This window comes from Protopterus annectens, chromosome 1.part2 (genome assembly GCF_019279795.1).
Source record: "Protopterus annectens isolate FY-2018-M chromosome 1.part2, PAN1.0, whole genome shotgun sequence".
Lineage (NCBI taxonomy): Eukaryota > Metazoa > Chordata > Ceratodontiformes > Protopteridae > Protopterus > Protopterus annectens.
This window is the reverse complement of record NC_056727.1, coordinates 320,209,476-320,234,971: the sequence shown is the minus strand read 5'-3', so window position 1 is coordinate 320,234,971 and position 25,496 is coordinate 320,209,476.

Below are 25,496 nucleotides of genomic sequence, written 5' to 3'. Positions count from 1 at the left end.
TGCTCTAAAAAGCAATGTATTAGCTGTTTTTGTATTTCTCTTTTTCCCATGTCTCTGTCTGATTTTTGATATATGATTTGAAAGGCAAGCCTAAAATGTTCACTTTCTTCCATTAATTTATCTGTAATAGTAATTTTGAAATTATCTAATAACTTAGCTGTGAGCAGCTGCCCTTGTGAAAATGCCATTAAAATGGCCGTCATACATTCTACTTTAGTGTTTAACTGAGAAGCATCTTGCTTTAACTGAATGAAAGTTTTAAAATATTTGGGTATGAAAATCCAGAAACATCTAAGTAGTGCATCTGTCCATATACCAGATCATGCTGTATATGCCATCCATTCTTCAAATGCAAGCATGTTATAAAATATGCCTTTTTTACCATTCCAGTATGGTAAACTTCCCTGTCCCTGTTCTACAATTTGGACTGGTTTTGTATTTTTTAACTCTTCCTTAAGCTGGGATATCAAGACAGAATTATTTAGGTTAGTATCTCTTAATTGTTCTAATGCTTCTTCCTTTTCCTTCAAATATTGTTTAAAGTCTGTCATTTCTGTCTGTAATTGTTTAAGGGATGTATAATACCTGTTATTAGATTCCTCTGTTGACTGTAGGGTTCCTATGCACTTTTGACAGAGATCTTGGGTGTCATTCCTGAACTTTTTAAATTCACCCTGTTTGCCTTTTAAGAATTTATTAAATTCTTCTGTCAATGTATCATAAGCCTTGTTCCTGTCCTCATCTGTATGTGTAGTCATGGCATCATTCCACGCTTGTACATAATTTTTAAAGGGTGTCACAAGATCTACAGGGGATTCTGTCAATAAGACATGTGACTGTTGTTGTAATTTGGAAATTAATGTACTAACAGGCCATAACTGCTTTACATCTGGATATAATGGAAACACTTTACCTTTAGTTAATTCTTCATCATGAAAAGGTGTATTTTCACAGTCTGTTTTTTTAGCAATATCATGCAATACTTTTTATAGCATGGCACACAAAATGCAGTTTCTGTTGAATCACACAATAAACATTTACTATGATATACTTCATTTTTCTGTTGCAAATACCAATCAAATGTTACAGTCAATTTACATAATGCCTGTATGTCAACTTACACTAATAAGGTTTTAAATTTACTAATGTGCTGTGTATACCAACATTGCAAATTATTCCAGATTTTATCTGGTTGTTCTGCTACATTAAGAGTAAAGCTTGGCTTACATTTGCTAGAATTCTGTCTGACAGCATCCATACTAAAAATGTGACATAGAAAAAAGTCTTACCAGTTAGCAAGAAAACAGGTGAACAGGCTGTTGTTGTTGATGGCTGGAAATTTTTCAGTCACTCAAGAAGCTGGCGAAATACAACAGACAGTGAACTGCTGTGTATAGTAGATGTCCACCTTTCCCTGAAGAATTAATGGCACTGTGACTTTCCTGCACTGCAGGCTCAATCTGGATTTAGACATCTGAAAAAATTTACTACTGCAAGCTGTATAAACTGGGATACTTCTGTTTAGGATTTACAGATATGTACATATGTTATTTACTGCAATTTGACTGAAGTGACCCTCTGCAGAGCTTCCTCTGTGTTCGAATGCAAGCTAGCTTGCCATTGAAAATAATTAATGATAAGGGGCTGCTTACTGTGATTCTTACTGTGATGGCTCCGAAGTCTTCTTAAGACACAGTCTTGGTGGCTGGGTTTTGCTGAAATCAAACTCTGGTTAAAGTTGCATTCACAGTCTGTTGCATATAGAAACTTGCAGAATATACACTGATGAGAGAATATAATTTTCAGCACCAGACTCAGAGCAGTAACAAATAACTTTTCATAACAAACCACACAGACTAACGTTGCAGCTTCAGGTACTGTTCTACTTTACTTCTTTAACACGGATGATGTGAGAGATATAACATTTACCTCAGAACAAATGTGTCCCTACCAATACCCCTAAAATAACTGAATTAATACAGATTTTATATACTGTTCTAGTCACGCACACACATATAGATTTCCTCTTGGTATTCTATTTTGGAGACTTGCTCATCCTGTTGCAGATGCTGACTTGATGATATTGTTTTTAACAATGTTCTGTTTGTATGAGGTCAGCTTTTCTGACAGTATGAATATCCTATTTTTTCTTTGGTATTCTATTTTGATCTTTGTATGGGAGCATCTGTTCTTGTGCAAATGCTGATTTCAAACTTTCTTACTTAACAATGTTTGATGATGCAGATTGTTTTCCTGTTTGTCCAGCCTTTAAGGAACCAGATTAGCTTTATCCTGACAATGTGTAAACATACATCCTGTTTTTATATGTTTGCTCTTTACTGACAATGTAATGCATACAAAAGACGTCAGTTTTTACATTTTTGCTGATTTTGTAAGAAAACATGTCCATTAAGCAAGTTCTTTCATTTTAAAGCCACAGTCATTTAATATGGATGCTAATCATATATTGCTAAACTCTATTTCTACATTTAAGCAAGCTTTATTTTAGACCTTATTTATGCTACATATTTGTAGGAGAATTACTTTCAACCTTAATATTTTGTTGAGCATACCCTATCAGTTATCCCACTCAGCTTCACTTTATTTAATTACTCCACCATCCAAATATGCAGGTCATCTTGCTTATTAACTTATCCAACAGAGAAACCATTCACTTACCTTCCCAACTTATTGAAGTGCACATCTAACACCAGAGGGGGGAACAGAAGAGGGCAAGCCTGCCCCTCTTCTCTGCCTTCCACCTTCCCAAACTGAAATAACCACAGACCCACTAATAAAAAAGGGGAGGGAAGGAGGGTACAAGTTCATGCCAAAAATGTGACTCCTACCAAAGTTAGACTTGACAAAACCCTCTAAGCCCCAACCCTACCCTTACTTCACTTCCGTCTAAACATCCTTCCCTCCCAAATAACCCTTTCCTCCCCTTATTGTCTTAATTCCTGCTAACCTATGTATCTAGCCCCACTTGAAGATGTCCCAGGACAAAATGGTCTGTTCTAAACCTCATTTGTCCTGCTCCACTTCAATAAACACACAACACCGAATGACATTTGACAACCTTTATTAAACTTCCATAAACATGATTGTTAACCAATAATTATACATTTCAACCAAAAACATGGCACAGGTGATAATAACATCCATGAAAGGAAAAACATAAAATATCTATAGGGCAGCATAACCAACTCACCCTTGATAAGTAGCGTCTCCCACTTGCTCACTTATCTTTGCACTAACGAGGCAGTGTTCATGCTCACCTTCACTTCATTTAATTACTCCACCATTCAAATAAGCAGCTCATCTTGCTTATTAACTTATCCAACAGAGCAACCATTCACTTACCTTTCCAACTTATTGAAGTGCACATCCAACACCAGAGGGGGAACAGAAGAGGGCAAACCTGCTCCTCTTCTCTACCCACCAGCCAGACAAAGCTGTTCCCCTCTCTCCAACAAAACTTCCATCACCTAGCCACTATTAGGGCATATGGCCAAACATCATTCAGTGTACCCATTCCTCTCTAACCCCAGCTGGATCACTGTCATCACCTTCTAACTCTATCACATAACTAAGAAAGCCACCCACTACCTAAACAGCTGAAAGCAAATCACTGGCTCCTCACCTATTCTAAGGTAGCAAAACCATAACCTCATAATCTAGCATGACTACTGCACTTGATCTAAATAAACCCTACCTCGAAACCAATGGGAACCTCGCAATGATTACCAGGGCATTATCAGCCACTGTGCCAGGAATACTAAACCTACTGGCACTGAAACCATGTAGAGGCAATTGCATACTCCCATGCCACATTGCAACCCCATTATATTGGCCCAATGACATGTAATAACAACAAGAAATTTCTTTCCAAATTCTCTTTAATAGCAGACTTGCCATACCAACTAACCATTATACACAATAAGACAATTAACCCACCATCATGGCTTTAGCAGGACGACCCCAAAAGCACCACCAGCAGTAAACCAAGCCAGGCAAAACTAACCAAACAATATACCACCAAAACGTGAAAATGCCCAATGCCACCAGGTCAAACAAGGTCAGTGACATGCCAACACTGTCCAGCTTGTAGTAAAATAACCCAACCCTATCTCCCCTGAAACTGAGATAACTCAAAGCTAAGTCCTACCACACAAAAACACCCCACCTAGCTCACAAAACTGAACCAACTTACTCAATATATACACACTAAACCCCTTAACCAGCTGGCTGCAACACTACCAGGCATATTCCCAGGAAAACCCCAGCTACCAACAATACAGTGTGAAATTCATTCATGACGCTACCTGCACAAGATCAAACAAAACAAGCCCCTACCTCATGACTGCAGGGGCAGAAAACCACAACAAACAAACGCCTAATTCAGCTGAACTACCGGAAAAAACCCTGACCTCCTTTCATACTCCTCCAACAGCCAACACATTACTTAGCCTCCTCTCTTACCTGTCAAGTCCAAATTCCTTCAGCCCACCCAGTAAACACCAATGTATCAAATATGTCTTAAGGTTCCCCATAAACTTTCTTCCTAGTTCACATATTAACGATACAAGTAAGCCCATGTGAAATAAAACAAACCTTGCATTAAAAGGGGGTATTTTATTACTAAAATTATCACTCTTAACCAACCTATGAGTTCTCAACAACATTTTTAATAAATAGGGCAAACAAAATTAAAACCGTCCATTGTCATAATAATACAACTGATTATAAAAACCCAAGTTGCTAATCCCCCCCACAGCTCCCCTATGTCCCCCTTTGGACAAGAGCAACATCCACTCATGTCCCTCTTAAATAAGGCAACATATGCTGAACTCTGGAATTTAGAATTTTACATACCTGCACCTGGCTAGTTTTTTAGAATCTTACCTCCATTAGCCTAGAACCACCCCCAATACTGAAACTGGTTACACTCTTCTTCCACCAGTAAGAATCCAAAATTCCCTTAAACAATAACAAACCCTGTTATAACTTGCCCCCAACATCCTCCCTTGGCCTTAAACTACCCACTGCACCAACCTTGAAATGCCTTAATGAGTACAAAATAAAGTAAAACATGTTACCTTACTGTTTACCACCCATTAACGCTACCTCACACAGCAGAATATCCTACTTTCAATACACGTTCATAATAACCCTAACTAAGACATTGAAAGATAACCAGTTTTAAAGACCCTAGAACCATTAACCTACCAGAATTCCCCCATAGACTGCTATAATACACAATAAAGAAATCTAACAATACCCTACCATAAGCTTAACTTATAAAAAGTAGCTCAAACTCCTGCAGCTAGCCTTTAACCTTAATGCAACTGATCCCCCTTGGCAAACATGAATAGCACATCCTAACCTCATGATAACCTACTCCAAATAAAGTAAAAACTGTAAATAAACATCCCTGATTGTCCCTCTGGCCAACCACCCACAAACAGTCTCTCAGATTATGCCCCCAACACCACCTCCCATAACATTTATCAACCAAGGCAAATCCTCATGACCCATGCAGCTGCAGTAACTCCAAAAAGCTGAACAAAGATCCTTAACCCACACTGTTTGCCTATGACCTTTCTTCATAGCTTTACTTCCCATATGTTCGGTATGCAGTTAGCAGGGAATTAACACAGCCTGAATCACCAAAGAATCCCAAAACCATGCCTTGCTAAAACCTTTTAACTCCCATTTAGACAACAGAGCACCTGATTCTGAATCATGAAAACACCCACATACCTACCATGCTTCCAAAACCATATCTACAGAGTTCCCGAAGCATCCGTGAAACCACCCTTGTATAAACTGCCACTTCATGTCAGATGGGACACCTCACTGGCCCTCTGCAAGACAATATGCAGAACTGGATGGATAACCATAAATTCACACTGGGGGTTATACCTATGTCCCTCCTGGAGAAGAGTAGTAAGTGTTCCATGTAGAAGTAAGGGTTGAACTTAGCTTGCTTGTAACAACCCTCGTGCCATTACCCTAGTAAGTTCCTATGATCCTATGATTGCTGCGACTCCACCCCTTGCGAGCAGACTCTGGACTCCCCATGACCAATCCCAACTTAGCTTTTCCATGCCCCCAACAGACTTATTCACTTGTCCCCCAGTACCCCCAAACTGCACCAATTCCGACATCCCGTAATGAGCAAGCACCAAAAATTTAAATTACCTTCGAACTCATTGTGTGCCACTCCAGCAACTGCATCCATCCACCCCAGCAGAATCCATTACCTTTCAAATCCATATTCTTCAGACCACCAACTGATGACCATTATGTGTTCAGACATCTACAAAAGAATAGAAAGCTGTAAATTCTCTGCACACACAAACCAAAACTTTCTAATAACAACAATAGATGCAGTCAAGGGTCTGCCTGTTTTAGTAACCAAACAGCAGCTACAATACCCACCTCCCTTATCCTCAAACATCTGGCACCACTGTATCCCCAAGACAAATCTTGACCTAGCCAGGCAAGGAAAACACACTGCAAGATGGTGTTATGCCACCAGCAGCAATAATTGAGCCCGTGCATTTACCTAACTCCAATTAACACACAGTAAGTAAAGTGAGCTCCCAACTCAACTATATTACCACTAAGCACTCTGGACCCTTGCCAACTGCCAGGCAGCTGAACTGCCACCCTGCTGTACAGTACTCCAAAATGGACAACTTCTAAATCCTGCTATTATCAAAAATATAAAGACAAAATAGGCCAAAGAACCAAAACAGGGCCAATTCTTAATCTACCTCACCATTAGCCAGCATGAAATTAGCAGATCGTCTTAGTATATTGTCAGATAACCTGGGTTTCATGAAAAGGGGCAGAATGGTGTCAGGCAATTGCAAAGTGATTGTCTGTTATATTATATGTCATGTTCAACATATGCTTGAGTACTGAATGGGCTAATTAGCATGAATGTTCTAAAGGGTATGAAGTCTGTAACTCAAATGTATGTCTTTTCTGACACAATTCTTCAATAATATAGTAGAACACCAGAATGTTATGGAAAGAAGGACTAAACCCCCCCATATGAGGCAAAATCTGGACAGTTTGCGAAAACCTGTACAGATGAATAAACAACCCCCCCAAGATAGAGTAAGAAGTTTTTGCTCTATCACAAAGTTACTGGAGGATATGAAGTCTGAACTCTGTCTGTCACTATTTCATAACTTCAGTCTTTAATGATTTTCCACTAACTGAGAAATCCCCTCCATCCTGTCCATGGTTAATACTTTAAAGACCGGGACTCAAACCAACTTCAGTCTCATACTCTGCCCCACGGCTCCCCTCAATCCGCAGCATAAAAAATCCATGCCACTAACTATCTTATTGTCACTTACCTACTCTACTCATCCAATAACTATCATCAGCCTGGAACTCACCATCCGGGCAATACATCACCCAAGACTCTTCCCCAACAGAGTAACCAGACAATTATGTCATTTATTCCTGAACTAAGGAACTGTATTGGAGACAGGACATTCTGCAAAAATATGCACAGTTTAGAGGCATGGCACAGCCCCCATTAGTTGGCAGGACCTGACTATTTCCAGTGCCCTACCACTTAAAGCCTTAGAGCATGAAATCTGCAACCCCCCAATAGTTTTTTTTTTTATTTTTGAATGTATATTTTAGTTTCCTCCCTTGAAGCCATAAAGTAAATGGCAGCTCTGTAGTACTTATACCATCTAGAATCCACTGGCACTAGTTTCTAACTACAATGCATTATGATCTACATACACTATTGCATTGAAAGCTCTACTTGTCCCCTATACCTGGTCTGGCCGTCTGTATTCCCATTTTTTTTTTCTTTTTTTATAATAGCATAATCATTTGTTATACTTATCATTAAAATTCAATAATTTCCTAGGCTCTCCTCTTAGACCTGATGCAACATAATGATAATACTGTCAAAATAAAATGTATTCAATGCAGAAGAGCCTGCTGCATGTAATACCTATAACTAGTGAAATGATTAAAATAGCTCGGAGTCCTATAATGTTACTTCTGTACTAAAAATTAAACAACTACAGTAATAACAAGAACATTTATTTTATTTCTGTATTCCTACAGTAGGAAAAGTGGTTATTTTTATGATGGCCTCACAACTTACTGTGTAATTTGCTGTTATACATGTGATTGACTTTTTTTTTGTTATATAGAGTGTTACCCCACGCTTGCCTGGTAGCCACCTCCTCCCCCAACAGAGCTCGCAGCCCACAAAACTGCTATTATGGCTCCTCCAGCCCCCACACCACCACCAAAAGAAGCCAAGACCAATAAACTTTTCTTTTTTTTTTTTAATACAAATATAGCCGCAGCCGTACTGATACACTCGACTCCCCACCTCACGACAACCAAGGAAGCAACAGCTATGGGGCAGACAAGACTAGCTTAAAATGCTGGCAAGAACAGCATAGTAAAACATAAATAAATTACAGAGAGGATCTTGATTAGCAATGCAGTTATATACAGAGCAATATTTCCTTATATATATATCACTGTCTCCCTCATGTATCCATGTTTTTTTATCAGTAGTGCTTACCATGTATTCAGATGCCAACAACAGGTACAAAGCAACAGTAAGTGACACCAGCAGTGCCATATTTTAGGGAACCCCCCCTGTCCATACCAATAACCTCACGCATGCGCAGATTACTGCGTTACCTCAGGCAAGCCTCACACTCTGCATCTAAAGCCCGCAAAAGAAATTTGCAATTCTCTCAACCTCCCTGACCGCTGAAATTCCTTACAAACACCCTCACAGACAGTCCTGATCAAAGTAAAGATGCACCGGTAAATGGAATTGTACAAATAACTGGAAAATAATTCATTATATAGATGAAATACGTAAAATAGAAACACTGACTCGCTAAATAAGCTGTCTAGCTCTAAGTGAGCAACTACAAAGCCTAACTGCAGAGTTACTAGAATCCAGTACAAGTTGCAGACCGCACTTTGCACAAATACTGCCACAAGTTTACAGCAGGACTGATTTAAACACTTAGATCATTCTAAAACATGTAGCTTATGATGTCATATATATATTTTTTCTTTGTTTAATTTATTTAATTCAAGAGCTGCTGACAAAGTGACTGCCCCAATCACCTATCTACTCAAAAACTTGGTGACCACCTGCCCAAACACCAAGGATCAAAACTATATGGATCTCTAACTCTCCTGGCCTGAGGATTCAAAGCACCACAAAAAAAAAATACATACCACAGACCACCTGCCACCAACCCACCTCTTCTCTTGTTATATCTACAGGTCATCATGAGTATACCCTGACTTAGCAAGTTCACGCCAAAAATGGGACTCTTACCTCAGTTACACTTGACAAAACCCTCTAAGCCCCTCCCTACCCTTACCTCACTTCCTCCTAAATATCCTTCCCTCCCAAATAACCCTATCCTCCCCTTATTTGCTTAATTCCTGCTAACCTATGTGTCTAGCCCCACTTGAAGATGTCCCAGGACAAAATGGTCTGTTCCAAACCTCATTTTTACTGCCCTGAAGTTCTTAATACAGGAATTCTTTCTTATTAACACATCTCTTCCTGAAAGAGGATGAGTAGCTATTGCGTATGTTAAGGCAAGAGGATGACATGTGATGCGAGCACAAATTAAATATCCTGTTGATCCTGTGGATGACAGTTTAGTTAGATCTCCTGGAACAGATAGACTTTACCGTGGTCTGCACCCCTGTAGCTTTGCCTTCCATCTAGTCATCGGTCTGTGGCCTAATATCAGTTAAAGCTTCTAATGACACTATGAAACAAAGTATCACAAGTCTATTGCATATCTCATATATTTGTATGACTAATTATGTTAATTATTATTATGTCTATCTGTCAGCATCCCTTGACCACGTCATAGTGAACTATAATGAATGAATAATAAAGGGATTGATTGTATATTGTAGATAACACTGGCACCTAATGCACAGTAAATATTTTGTGACTGGATTATAAAATTATGTTTCCCTAAGCAGAACCATTTATGTGCAGATGGATTGAGTAACTTCTGCTAACTTAATTTGACAAGCATGTACATGCTATAGGTACTATTTAGTATGACAACCTAGTTTGAAACATTTACTGCACATGTAAGAAAACTGCACTGTTGCATTGCAATTGGGTGTCTCTATAAAAGGCCATCTGGCTCAAAAGATCTTAGTCAACAAAACACAATAAACATATGATCAAATAATTAAAATTTTCCTCAAGTTCCATGGGAGGTGGAGCTATTCAAATGTAAAACCGGCTATTTATGGCAATGTGAAGATTTTGCTGTGATTGAATGAATAAAAGTAAGCTGCACACAAAAGGTAATGCTGTAAAAATATTAAAAATATAGAAAAATAAAAATAATACACCAAGCAAAAAGTTATTCTACTGCAAGATCTGCACAGTGAATGAAAGTTTAGTTGATACAGCAAGAATTTCTAGTGAATTTGTTAAAAACACTATAATTATAATATAATAATAAAGAAATTAAATGAGTATGCTATTTCCTATACTTTTTCTATGAATTAAACTAATGATAACACTAGTAATACAGTTGCAAGAATTTTTTTAATCAATAATCAGCATTAAAAAAGCACACAAAAGGATCCTTTGGATCCTTTATTGTGTGCAGCTGAATTTTATCAGGGAGTTACATGCCAGATATATTTAGCTGAATCATGTACTTCTATTTTGTCCACTTCTGTTTTGCTTCACTCCAAAACTGATAAGAAGAGCCAATTGCCACTCTATGCAACTTAGACCCTAAGCAGACACTTTTCTCATCTTCAGTCATTAAAAACATAACCACATGATTTCTCTTTTATATCACAACTCATTTCATGTTAAGAAGAACTATATTGTTTGTAACTTTGTTACAAGCACACAGAGAACACAAACCTCAGCAGAAAAAAATCATGCCTCTAATTTAATCCCTAGTGGACAAGCTCTTATGATAAAATATTTAATTCACCTTTTTTCTTATTAGCTTGTAAAACACAGGCTAGCAGCTGTCATCATATTTTGATTCATTGCTGCATTAGGCATTTGAGGCTTTATTTTATGTGGGTTATAATATAAACAGCCTAGTTATTTGCCTCTAGCAACAAACAAAAAGAAAAACAATAATGAGGCCCTATGTAAAATACGCTAGTCACAGAGAGATGTGCTGTCTAGAAAAATAATAATTTTTCTGCATGTCATCTTTTTATGTGCATCTTTCAGATTTTTAAAGCTGTGCATTGGGATATTTGATTCGCATTTCAGAAAACAGAATAGTAACACATTTTTATTGTGTTACTTATTTTTCATAGTGACACATAACAAATCAAAATGTCAGTACTTTATTCCTAGTAGGTAAAAAACATCATTATTTAAAAAGATATTCCTCAGATGAAATTCAGCTTCTACTGAGAAAGTTTTAAGAAACTGCAAACATATCTTTTGTAAAACTCAATAGGAAGACTAAACATTCAACGTTAAAAGCCAATTTATAAAGTAATTTTCTTTTTTTTGAAGTACTTCGTCTCCTTAAAAGATATATACAGCACCAAAACAACATAAATTAACTATTAAATTGTACAGTGACTATCTTTATTAACAATTCCATAAATGGCAATACATTGCTTACATGTAAATACTGATTAGGGAGAAAATTCAAAAAAAGATTTTGCTGAGCTGCATATTCTCAGTGCAAGCTTAGAACGTGATGAATGGGAGTTACTAGGCTTCGTAACTTTAGATCAAATCATTCAACTTTGATCAGCTGGTGACTGCAGAGAATATGTTGAAGAAACACATTGGTAACAGTGTAAAACACCAAACAGAAGAACAGTGAGAAAAGCAAGGAAGTTCCCATGGATGCAGCCCAGCATACAGCATGAATGGCACTACGGCTGAAGTATGAAGTAGTAGCAGCCACAGTAGTGCACTGGCTGCTCGCTAGCATAGTGGCAAGAGGCGACTCAGTGCTGCCTTGCACGATATTACTTTAAGTATGATCTTGTTTAATAAAATAATCACAAATTAGTTATTTATTCACTGTTATTTAAAGACAATCTATTTAAGAGCAAGAGACACTAATGAAAGGGTAAGCTATTCATCTCAGATTATTTAGTTACTCTGCTTATCGATTTATTTATTTAATTACGTCATTAAATTATTTGTTTGTCTTTATCTTCATTTTTAAGCCTTTCCAGGCTGTGTGGTGCACTCGTATTTCCTAGTTATTCTTGTTCTCCTTTTTGGTGTTTTACTCTGTCGTCAGTTTTTATGTTAGACATATTCTGTATGATCAACAGCTGATTAAAGTCAAATGCTTCACTCTAAAGTCAGGAAGCCAAATTACTGTTCCAGTGAACTACTGCATTTCAGAAGACTTAAGCAGCACACATAATATGCAGTTTTCCTTATGATTTAAAACAGAACATTTAAATATTTTGCAGTACATTTTTAGTGGAAAGTGATGACATGGTGACATACACAAATCATAAACAGCATGGTCCCTGATCACATAAATATTTACAGGTAATTAAAAAGACATTGAAGTTCAGTTTACATTATTCTAACAGATAGTGATGTTTGCATGACAGAGGTGCTACATGCTTAAACTTAAAATTGCCCATAAGAAGTCTGACACACTGAGGAAGCAGCTTCTGTTTATGGTCCTGTCTTCCATCAGCTCTCTCTAAAGATCACCATGGTTGCAAACATAAGAAGCGATAAAAGAGTGGAACAATGGAAGAAGATGCTCTGGAGAAGAACGTTTTTTAATTTGTTTATTGACTATTTTACTTTTTATTTAACATTGCTACACTTGACTTCTTAGAATCTAGGGCCACTGTCAAATGTGATACACAGTTTTGACAGGCCAAGCTCACTAAATCAAAACCCAAAGGGTCATCCAGCCAATGCATTAATTCTGATATGCAGAGCCCACTAGTAATATTCAGTCTTAAATATTGGTCAGTTCTGTGTCATTGCATCATGGAAATGATAAGAAGCACCTCCTAAAAATTCAAGTGCAAATTCTTCAATCTGGACATAAACATCTGAAGTGACTGTCATTTACATGACAGTAAAAACCATGATTATATCATGTAACCACTTTGATTAGTGTGATTGAAAACAACACATTTCTTTAATGTCATTACTTATAGGAGATCTGATCGCAGTGGTTCCATTCTGGTCACAAGGCATGCCCTAGGCTGCATGTATATAATGCAAAACTTTACAAATATTGTATCCGCTAACATTCTAAACAAAAAACTAACACTGGCAATAAAAACAAACTTACATACAGATAAATGTTATAATCTGTAAACAGCATTTTCAGCATATTACAAGAATGATTGGAGGGAGAAAAACTATTCTTTTTTCTATAAGCTTCTTCCCACTCCCACATGCTGACCATCAAACCTTTCTACACTTGACTCAAACTCATCCATTCTCATAGGTTCATAGGTTCATAGGTTCATACTAGGCTATCTACCCTAGGACATTTATAAGCCTAGCCAGAGTGTGTTTGGCTTTCACCACCCATTTTAAATTAATTTTGCTATGCCCTTTTTCGAGGTTAGTATACTGTGCCTCTGTCTAACAGTGACACAGAAGTGATACCCGGGGTAAAACTATCATCTCCCATCCACTCATCGAGATTCCTCTTGAAGAGAGTCAATGAGGGACTCTGTCTAACCTGGACTGGGATTTTATTCCAGAGTGAAGGGAGCCTCTGAGTTATGAATCTGTCCCTCCAGCATGTCCTATTTATTTCAGTGCTGAGGTTCAAGTCTCTAGAGCATGTAGCTCGATGAGATTTGGATTTTCTGAGGTGCAGCATGTTCATTAATTCCGGGTTGGACATGGCTTTATACGTCAGGCACAGATCACCTCTGAGCAGGCGGTATGCCACTGAGTAGAGCTGGAGTTTCTTTAACCGGGCAGCATATGGCATCTGTTTGAGCCCTTTGATCCTCTTGGTGAGGTACTACTGGGGTCTTTCCAGTTGCTGCAGATGTCTGGTAAGGTACATCCCAAAAGGGGCATTGTACTCAATTATGGGCCTGATGAGGGATGAGTAAAGAGGCACGATGACCTCCCCTGATCTAGATGTGAATCCCTTCATGATTAGGTGGGTTATATAAAATGTTTTTCTAACCACTTTGGCCACGTGGTTGTCAAATGAGAGATTGCTATCAACTTGGGTCCCCAGGTCCCTAATTACCTCTTCCATACTTAATGGATTACCAGCTATGTGGTAATTTGTGGGCACTTTGTTTTTGCCAAAGGGGATGACTATACACTTTTTGGCATTTAGCTTGAGGCCATGGCTCTGGCACCAGTTGTCTGTTTCTATGAGGTCCTTTTGGAGGATGCTTGTGTTGGCTGGAGAGTCAATTATGGCGCCCAGTTTGCAGTCTTCTGTGAACTTGGTCAGCCACAGTCCTTCCGTGTTTGCCTGTATCTCCGAGAAATATATACCGAACAAGAGAGGTCCCAGGACTGAGCCTTGTGGGATGCCACTTGTAACTGGTTTGGAGTCTGAGATGGCTCCAGCAATTCTAACCATGTGGGTTCTGTCCTTCAGCCAGTTTGCAACCCATCTAGTGACATAGGGGTTTATATTTAAGCTGGTGAGCATATCTATAATGCCCGAGTGGGGTATTGTATCGAAGGCTTTTGCGTGGTCGAGGTAGGCTGTGTGGACCACCTTCCCCTTGTCAATGGCCTTGGTGACTGTTTCAAAGAAATCAACCAGGTTTAAGAGGCAGGATCTGCCCTTAACAAAGCTGAACTGGATAGGATCCAGTGTCTGTAGGTCCCCAATATCTTTATTTATCTGGTCCATGAGGATCCTTTCCATAGCTTTGCAGACCAAGCTAGTCAGGCTTATGGGGCGATAGTTTCCAGGATCTGTTGAAGCACCACCTTTGTGGAGAGGGACCACTGTTGCTGTATGCCACTCTTTGGGTACATATCCTGTAGTAAGGCTGAGACTGAACAGTAGTTTTATGTTTGGGTTTAGCTCTTCTTGGAGTTCATGTAGGAAGCAGCCCGGGACACCGTCTGGTCCCATTGATGTTGTGTTTTTTGCTTTGGAGAGGGCGGCTCTTACCTGAGCATCTGAGATGCCAGGGGGCAGCACTCTGCTGGGATAGATATTTGCCTTTTTGGTGGGGGGGGGGGAGTTTGCGCTGAACCTGTCAGCTAGGATGTTGGCAATGTCTGTGGAGTCGGTGTATTGTTTGTCATTTTGGACTCATTCTGAGCATATCTGGGAATTCCCACCCAGGTTCCTAACATAACTAAAGAAAGCCTTGTGATTATCCTTAGTGTCCTGTGCAATTTTTCTCTCTAGGCTGGCCTTAGATGATTTTATGAGTGCCCGTAGTTTTTTGCTAATACTGATCAGAGATGCCTTCCCTTTTTGGGATTTTGCTCTATCATGTAGTAGCTTCCTTTTTCTATTGTATTGTTTGTTTATGGCTGGGGTCCACCAGACAGGATGTCTGCCTTTGCAGGATTGGTTCTTGGTTTTATTTGGGATTGCATGATCCATGCATTCCTGAAGGTGTTCATAGAATGCATTTATAAAGGATTCTGCAGTCTGGGCCGTATTTTCCACAGGCCCGGGGGCTTTGAAGGATTCCACCTCAATTTTGAGGAGTGTGAAATTTGCTTTAGAGAAGTTTTTCACTGTGGTTTTCTGGGCAGGGGGTGGGATCGGGATGTGAATATCCAGTGAGATTAGTTTATGGTCTGATCTTACCAGTGAGGGATGCACTTCTGGTCTGGAGCATAGAGTCCCCATGTTGGTGATGATCAGGTCCAGTATGTTTTCCCCTCTTGTGGGAGTGGTAACAAGTTGCTCCATAGCATTTGAGTTTATAAATTCTAGGAAACTTTGGGCTAGGGTGTTGGAGCTAGAGTAATGCTCCCAGTCTATGTTTGGGTAGTTGAAGTCGCCCAATATAATGGTGTTTGGAGAGACCCTCATATTTTCCAGTGTTTTCAGGAAGGCCGATTGGGGTTCCTGGGTTTGGGAGGGTGGTCTGTAGCAGGCTATAAACTGGAAGGCAGTTTTACCCACTGTTAGTTGCACATGGATAGTCTCTGATGCTTCGTGCTGTGCCACCAACCTGGAGGTGTGGGTATCTTTGATGAATATTGATACTCCCCCTCCTTTTGTGGTTCGGTCCAAGTTTTTGGGCCGAAAAGCATGGTATGAGGTATAACCTGGTAGTGCTGGGGTGCTCTCGGGAGCCTTGAACCAGGTTTCTGTTACTACACAGATATCGATGTTCTCCATGCTAAGGAGAGTTTCAAGTGCGTGCATCTTGAGGTTTAGACTTCTGGCGTTGAGTAGCATTACTCTTAGTTTCTTATCCCTTGTGATACCTATGGAGCTGGGTTTGTCTTTTGAGCCTTGCCTAAAAAGGCACTATGGGGGTAGCAAGAGCCTTTGCCAATATCCGAAAGCCCAGGGGTGACAGGTGTAAGCTGTCCCTAGCGAAGCATCATGGCTTGTCAAGCATGTCATCCCAGGCTGACAGGCATTGGATCCCCTTTGAATGACACCAATACTTAAGCCAATTGTTGAAATTGATCATCTTGTCTTCATATTGTGGCACCATTCTTGGTGAGGGTAAGATGCTACTCAAGGTCAGGGTCATACCGGCCTGGGCTACATGCTCAGAGAGCTCCTCTATGTCTCTTTTCATGTAGTCCAGGGAGGTACATCTCAGGTCATTCACACCAACATGGACAATGACTGAGTCATATTTGTACTTGCCTTGGAGTGATCTGAGTGCTTGTATTATGTGGCGGATCCTAGCGCCCGACAGGCAGCTCACCATGACCTTTATCTTGTTCAGCCTGGTGAGCGGGACGTCAATGTGCCTGACGATAGAGTCACCTATTATAAGTGTATCAGGTGTGTTGTTTAGCCTTAAGGGCTGTGACTGTTCGGCACACTGGCTTTGTGAGCTATGTGTTGCACGTTTGTATTTTGCTTGGGTGTCTGCTTTGGAGGTCTCTGCTGCTTAGGCAGATTTTTATTGAGAGCCTCCGAGTATGTTTTTGTGTGTTTATGTGTTTGGTTTGCTGTCGTGGTAGGTCTATGTGAGACTGGAATTGTAGTGAGTGTGGTTTCCTTCTCCTCCTGACTGGTTACGCCAGTACTGAGTTGAGAGAGCTTAGCCTCCAGTTTGGCTATATGGTTGCATCTCTCACATGTGTTGGAATTTGTTGGGAGGAGGAGAGGGTTGTCTGTGTACATGAGGCAGTTGTAACATTGCCTCAAGATTCCCAGATTCACCAGCTGGACCGGAGAGGAGATTGACAACTGACCTTTGGACATGCTAGAATAGTATTGGGAATTCCTTTATAATTGAAAAAAATGGGCCAATATGGAACAAGGTACTCAAGGGGAGTTTGTGAGGGTGTAGTGCTTTTAATTTTTTAGTGCTGACTTATATAATTGCTTTAGTGAGCAAGTGCCAGGTAACTTAAATGCAATGTGTTACAGGTAACTTAAATGCAAAAATGACAAACAGTAACTTTCTTTCAAGTGAAACAAGGAAATAAGTACAGTGACTGGGAGTCTCCATATCCACTAGGCTGAGAAACATCTGCTGGGGCTGCAGTTCATTTGAAGTTCAGAGAGTTTGTGCTCTCCCCAGCATCCCAGCAATGAGAGTATTTGTGTAAGTCCCTATCCCTGTCCCCTGGCAGAAGGTTTGGCTGCACACATCACCTCAGGGACTTACAATGCCCTATACCTGTGAATATATGCTCCCATACACACTCACCAAAGATAATTACCATTAGGTGGTGATTTGGTGATCTGAAAGCCTACACAAATAATTCTCACTGCAATATTTCCCTTTCTGTAAGGCATTTGAGTTGTGTGCACCTTGCAGTAACTTGTCTTCTCTCCAAGATGGTTACTCCCATCCTTCTCTACCAGTGTTATCATGTACTCATGCCACTTATTGAAACTGGGTCACCTGGGCCATAGTCAAGCCTTTATCCCTTTATGCTCTGGCAATAACTTAAAGGAATGCAGTATTTATTAGTTAAGACACTCAGATATGACCATAAGAAACATGATAAATAGCATTCACTACATATGGAAACTTACCCATGTGACCTCATAGCATGAACTTTCAGGAATCCTTTATTCACTCATATTAGCATGAAACAGTTGATTGCCTGAGTGTGACTGCATAGGACTGTTTTGTAGAATTTTCCCTTATCTCCAGTGCTGTGCTGTGTGACTATGGAGTTAGTATATATAAGTTTTGGGGCAGCTGCAAGGAGTACGATGTTACAAGCTGTGCTCTTACTTTGTATATAACAGTCAGCCTCCGAGATAACTGGAATGAGCACTTGAAGTGCAGGCGATTAGGAAAGGTCAACACCTAAAGTGGAAGGAGTTGAAATAACTAATTCAATTCAATACAGTTTGCATGACAGTTGTTTCACATAACTAATCATCAAGAGTTTCCATAGATAATCTCTTAGGCAGCTGCTCAGACTGCTAAAATGCTCAGAAATGTCTGTTCACCCTGCATAGTTAATACTTAATATCTGAAATGCCTGCTTCTTAGAGAGAAACAAAACTGCCAGCACCTCTAAGAGTTTTATAATTCTAATAACTTTACCAGTAAAATTATTTAGTTAGTTGATTTTTTTTTACTTCAAGATCAAAATAGGCATGTCCCACTTACAATAAAGATCTGTACACAAAAACACAGACAATGACACTATATATAGAAAATCAATTATCAGTCAATAATGCCTTGTCTGTGAACAACAAAAACAGCAATTTTTTGTAATTTCTTTGGATGAAATGTGTATATATGGGTCTACTTCAGAGGACTGACAAACCAAAAGACTGAAAATTCAAAATACTGAACACATTTTTAATGCAAGGGGCAGGCCCAGCGCACCCCTCATGAGGGGGGCTGTGTCTCCACCCCCCTGCTAACCATATAAACCAACTCCAAGATCACACAACAGTGGAGAATGGGCAAATTCCATCATTCAGTATTTTGAATTTTCAGTCTTTTGGGATTCACCCCGGGATTCATGAAGCTCGGCGCAAGGACGGTTTTAGCCTTGCGCCAAGTGTCCTCCTTACAGATGGTGCAGTAGCACCATATGAATATTTATGAGGGCGCGCTGCCGCACTCTCGACGTGCACAGGAAATGTGTGCAGGTGCAGGGGGTGTGTTTAAGTGCTCTACGGAGGCTTAAACATGCCCCCACAGTTGCACAACCTACAATGCTTACTATTAGAGTCTGCCTCTAATTGTAAGCAATTAATTCAGTGTCTGTAGATACTGAAATGTATGCTAAGCATACAAAAGTTTCCACAAAAACTGAAATAAAATCAAAGTAGTAAACACACAAGCACGTAGTGGAATGTTGAGCCCCTGTCCCTAGAACTATCACAATTAGATTCCCTGTGTCCTTATTTTACATTTGTATTGCTTCATTATTGAAAGTGTAAGTGAAGTGTAGCATGTTTGCACATTGCTGCCCTCTGTTTAGCACAGCTTACACATCAAAATCATCCAAATAGAAAAAAACATGTGGAATCAACATAAACGTCAATAGTGTAGTGGTTAGAGCATCTGCCTAATGAACAAGCATTCACGGTTTGAGTCCCACTATAGCACATATCATTTGTCATATGAATATATTTATACATCTTTTTGCTGTATAACCTACATAATAACATGTAAATGTGAACTGGAGTACTATATGAAATGGTTAACTAATGTCATTTAATAAAAGTGGTAGTGCCATAATGAATAAGGCACTAGTAAGCAGGTGTAAGCACAAATAAGCAGTAGTAAACATATGTAAGTACCAGTAAGCAAGTCTAAGTGTGTTTGTGCAGGTGTAAGCAGTGCCCACACACATTAAGTATAGTAGAAGCTAACTGAATTTAAGAAACTGTAATCGGAAGATAGCACAGCCTACCGTCGCGCAAACACGCACACACCCACTCACAACTGCTTAAATGTGCTTTAATCACTCTGTATCCAATGGCCCTTGTTCTGCCCAGCAACAAAATAAATCCCCTCTGCAAAGGTCAAACCCAGGACCCTGCACTCCACAGCCAATGTGATTTACTACTAAAGACAAACTTGTAAAAATGTAAACACTGCAAGAAATTCCAAAAACGCTAAAGCAGTGCAAGTCAAATCGCCCAAAACACGACCTTTTTCCACACAGATGCAGGAAACAATTTTATTAAGCTTTAACAATGCTTTTCATTGTTTACAAAAAACAACTTCTTCAGATAAAAACATTTTAAAACACTGGGGTTTAAATTCCCCTCCTTCCTATCACATGTTTTAAAACAGTAATATGAGTGGCTGTACATTTCTTGCTTAGAAAGCAAACTCCACCTCCCTTCAAATAAACAAACAGTTCTACTATATTGTAAACATCAATGAACATTAGTTGCATACATAAGCCTACCTAATAAATAAATAAAAACATTTCTAAAAAAATGTTTGCAAAAAAATATTTTCTTTAAAAATATTGTATTGTGAAGCATATATTTATATACATCTGTACAAAATATGTTTTAAAGCATGTGTTTGTATGTATCCAAGCAGTATTTAAGCTTCTTAGTTTTAAAATACACATAATGGAACTTAGTTCATTTATCCCTGGGTAATGGCAAGCGTCCAGCCTCAATTGTTCATTTTTCTCTAAAATCAATGAATCTGGCCCCCCTCTCCCCTCATTCCTAACTTGATTTATTGCCCGAAATGTAAACTGGTGTTGTGGGTATTAAATGATGTGTCTTGCAAGTGCATTCTCCGCTTTGTGTCTCCCCATGGCATACACATGTTCGCATACCCGTTCGCAGAGTTTTCTGTCAGTTTTTCCAATATAGAATACTGGGCAGCATGTGCACTTCACTAGGTATACTACCTGCTTGCTTTGACAGTCAAGTTTATCCCTTGTTTTGTATCTCTTGCCCCTAATCTCAAATGTTTGACCTGTGTCCATGTATTTACAATATATACACATGTTGCATTTATACATACTCATTGTTGATTTACCCCTAAGCCATGGCAGATATACATAAATCTAATGTTATCATAAACATATCATCCAGCACAATCATGCAACAGCATAGGAAATGTATACAATTATGTAGATGCATGTGCATGTGTATGTACAGATATATAATACATATATATATATATATATATATATATATATATATATATATATATATATATATATATACACATATATAATGAGAAGGAAATCAACAGCAGCTCCAGTATTATTTAATGCTGTCAGCTTATGTCGAATCACTGCTACTCAAACCACAGGCAGGATACTACCAGTGGGAGTAACACTGTTGATCTGCTAATTCTACTTTACAAACAATTACAGGGTAGTCCCTGGTGGGACTACCCAAAAATTGCTAGGTTGTGTGGACTTACGACCATTACACAAACAAGGGCAGGTATGTTCAAGGACCAAATGGTGGGAGAGCCTTTGAATACATGGGTTGGGACAACATACGTGTAGGGTCCCTAAAGCTGGGGAGAGGGAAATTTGTGGAGGTGTGTTATGGCTGTGATGGCAACCGGAGAATAGATGGTTTGTGTGTATGTCAAACTCAGGTGGGGTGGAGGAACCATGGGTATGAAATTATGGATCCAGGCATGTCAGGGTTGGATGGCCTGGTTCTAACTGGACCGCCTCATGGAGGTCAGCGAATTCGTTATAAGTACATATGCATACACACAAGCATACATCTCTATGTAGAAGTACATTCCATGTAACACATTCATTCCTTTTGCAGACATAAATAACATGAAAGTGCCCCTTCAAACCTCGACAGTAGATAGAATAATAAGGTGTGCATTAGAGGGAAGGGACGAATCTGCAAAAATGCAGAAGTGTGTACTTTGTCTGAAGTCAATGCTGTTCTCAAAAAATAAAATGTGAGGACTTTCTCACTATGAAATAGTGGAATCATTCCTGTAATCTGCCTGCTACGGCAACGCCAGTCACTAAACCGGTACTATTTGTAATATAATTTCACCGAACTTGTACATTATTAGCTTTCATATGTAATGTGTGCGTTACCACATAGTCATAATTATTAATTTACTGTAGTGTCTCATTAATGGGAGTAACGATGTAATGAAGTATAGAGTCTTCTTCTTCTTCTGGCTTTTCCAGTTAGGGGTTGCCACAGCAGATCATCTGTCTGCTCATGATTGGCATTGGAGTTTTATGGTGTTGAGTTGCCAGCCCAGTGCCCAACCTTCCACAGAAGGCACACACACATGCACACACACACACACACACACACACACACACACACACACACACACACACACACACACACACACACACACACACACACACACACACTCATGCCTAGGGCCAATTTAGAGTGTCCAATCCACCTACAGCATGTCTTTGGGATGTGGGGGGAAACTGGAGCATCTGGAGGAAACCCACGCAACTACAGGGAGGACATGCAGACTTCACACAGAAGGCACCCCAACCAAGAATTGAACTAGGGAACCTCTTGCTGTGAGGTAGCAACACTAACTGCTGCACCACCATGGCCACCCTAATGAAGTATAGAGTCTAATCTTGAAATAAAGACATGTGTGTCTCAGGTGGGACAACCCAAAAATCATGAAGAGTGTCCTATTGATCACTCATTTCACCAGTGTTTGCGACTAAAAGGTTGGGATGTCTGAGGATACATGGAGTGAGTCAACCCATGGGATGGGTCTACAGGAGTAGGGAGTGGCCAATGTGTAGTGGTGTGGATACACCGTGTATCCAACTGGAGAATGGATGACTGCTGTGTCAGTGAAGTGTTGGGGTGGGTGTTTGGGGAACTAGGGTCCATGGGTATATGGGTATATATGTAAATGAAGCAGCACAGCAATAGTGTAGTGGTTAGAGCATCCACCTAACGAACAGACATTCCCAGTTCAAATCCCACTGCAGCACATACCATTTTCCATTGGTAATCTGTATATGAACATATTTTGACATCTGTCTGTTGTATAACCTGCATAATAACAATTAAAAGTGAACTGGAGTGAAGTGTCAGTGTCATAATGAATAAGGCACTAGTAAGTAGGTTTAAGCATAAATAAGCAGTAGTAAGCATATATAAGCACCAGTAAGCTTGTTTAAGTGCATTTGCATGGGGGTATGCATTGCCTACACAGATTAAGCAAAGTAGAAGCTAACTGGATGTAAGAAACTGTAACCAGAGGTTAGCATTGCTTAGCTCCACGCAAACCCATGCACACCCACTCACAACTGCTTTAAAGTGTCTTAATCACTCTGTACCCAATGGCTCGTGTTCTGCCCAGCAACAAATTAAACAGCATCTGAAAGGCTAGAACTCATGATCCTGTACATCATAGTCACATTAGTTAACCACTACACCATGATAGCAATACATACAAAGGAGGTGTCAGCAAACTAATCCTCCCCACAGGGAAATCAAATCAAACATGTGAATTGAATCTATGTACAGTGTAATGTTCTATAACTCACCACAGACCATATATATATGTGAATTGGAGTACTGAAGTAAACATAGAGTTGAGGTGTCACTGTAATAATGTTTTGAAGTCCCCAGGACCCCATACAGTGTATGTACACATGAATCATGGATACCAAACACATATATAACCTGTAATGAATAAGACATCGTTGACAAAAGGCAAATATAATGCTAGATAACCAATAAGCAATGCTAACTGCAGCACAGCCCAACTAAGTAATTGTAAGCAATGTGTAGGGAAGCCATTACAATATGCCCACAGGTACACCTCTTTAAGCAGTGCCAACCTGAAGTAAGCAGGTGTGCCCACAGCTTAGCCTTTTTGAAACCGGCCAATTATGGAAAAGTGCGGGAATCCGGCCCTACTTAAACCGAAGAGGCAGGAATAAGGCTGATAACTGGTTGTAGCATCCCCCTGCAGGCAGAATGGCTGGAGTGGGAGAAAGCACTAGCTTTAGAGCGCAGCGCTGGGGCATCCAGGAGTCCAAATTCATGGTATGGCTCCTGGTAAAGCACCATGACAGGAGACTACCGCAGGGCCAGTACCAGGGCTCGCAGTACAAAATGGAGGCCTGCAACAGTCTTGCCTGTGACCTCACTAGTGCCGCAGGTATCCCCCAGACTGGCGAGCAGGTCAGGCACCACCATGCAGACCTGAAGCAGTGGAGGGGGGATGTCCTGGAATAGTGGATCCAGGAAGCAAAGCAGATGCAGAATGCCACAGAACTGAGTAAGTACTCCTCCCACTACGTAGTTAGTAATTACCTAGCTTGTGTATACTATGGATAGGTATGGCTAAATATCACTGTAATTCTCTGACAGCTGCAGATGAGTGTGCTGCGAACCAGCAAGCCTATGATGCTAGGTTGCAAAGGAAGAGTCGTGAGGCAGGTTAGTAAATAGCCTGCATGTACTGTCATAACATAAATGTAAGAGCCTCAGAAAGTGTTGTAACAGTATACAGAATTGTGTAATATGGTGCGAATAAAGGTGTAAACCCTGCATTGCTTCTGTTTACTCTGCAGTCATATGTTGTTGTACTGTTGCAGTTATTAAATAGTACTGTTGTAGTAAGCAGTTTTACCCACACTGTGGTATGCAGATAAAATGTGTATGAAGTGCTGTATAACAATATTGGAAGTGCAGACAGGTCAGTCATATTAGACAAAATACATTACAAAGCCTCACAACAATTGCCTGATAGCATAGTGTACAGTGATCTTAACTGTAATGCTTTTGTCACACACAGCAGGGCTTTGGATCCCAGGAGCGCTAGTAAGTTGTATGCATAATCATTCCACACAACTGCACAGTTTGTTAGAATGTTCAGAGAGAAAGCTGTATGCATATTTACACTTAACAACTGTACAGATTATGCTAGAATGCTCAAATAGAGAGTGGTATGCATATTCATACCCCTCAACTGTTCCAATCTGCCCAGTATGTCCTGATAAATGGCCCACATCACCTGCCTTTTGCCCTGTTCCCCTGACAAATTAGTGTGATGATCCAAGAAATGTAGGCAGCTGTTAATGACATATTACTGATAGTCAGACTTGTACATAGTCAGAGAATGTATATGCAAACATACCTGTCATCCCAGCATCTCAACCAAAGTGTATGAGAGCAGTTTCAAAACATGTTGCATTAACACCTGCATCTTGTCAAGCCTGTACATAAGAGACAGGTCTCGTACATACTAATCTACAAACATACCATTGTACAATATAATGCCATTGGGTAGTATAATAATACATGTAAGGGACAGACCACTGCAGTGACTACGAATGTTGTGAAAACTACAAGGATTTATTAGTTGCTGTATAGACTCAACGAACACTCTGAAGCCCGAGTCTCAATTCCACT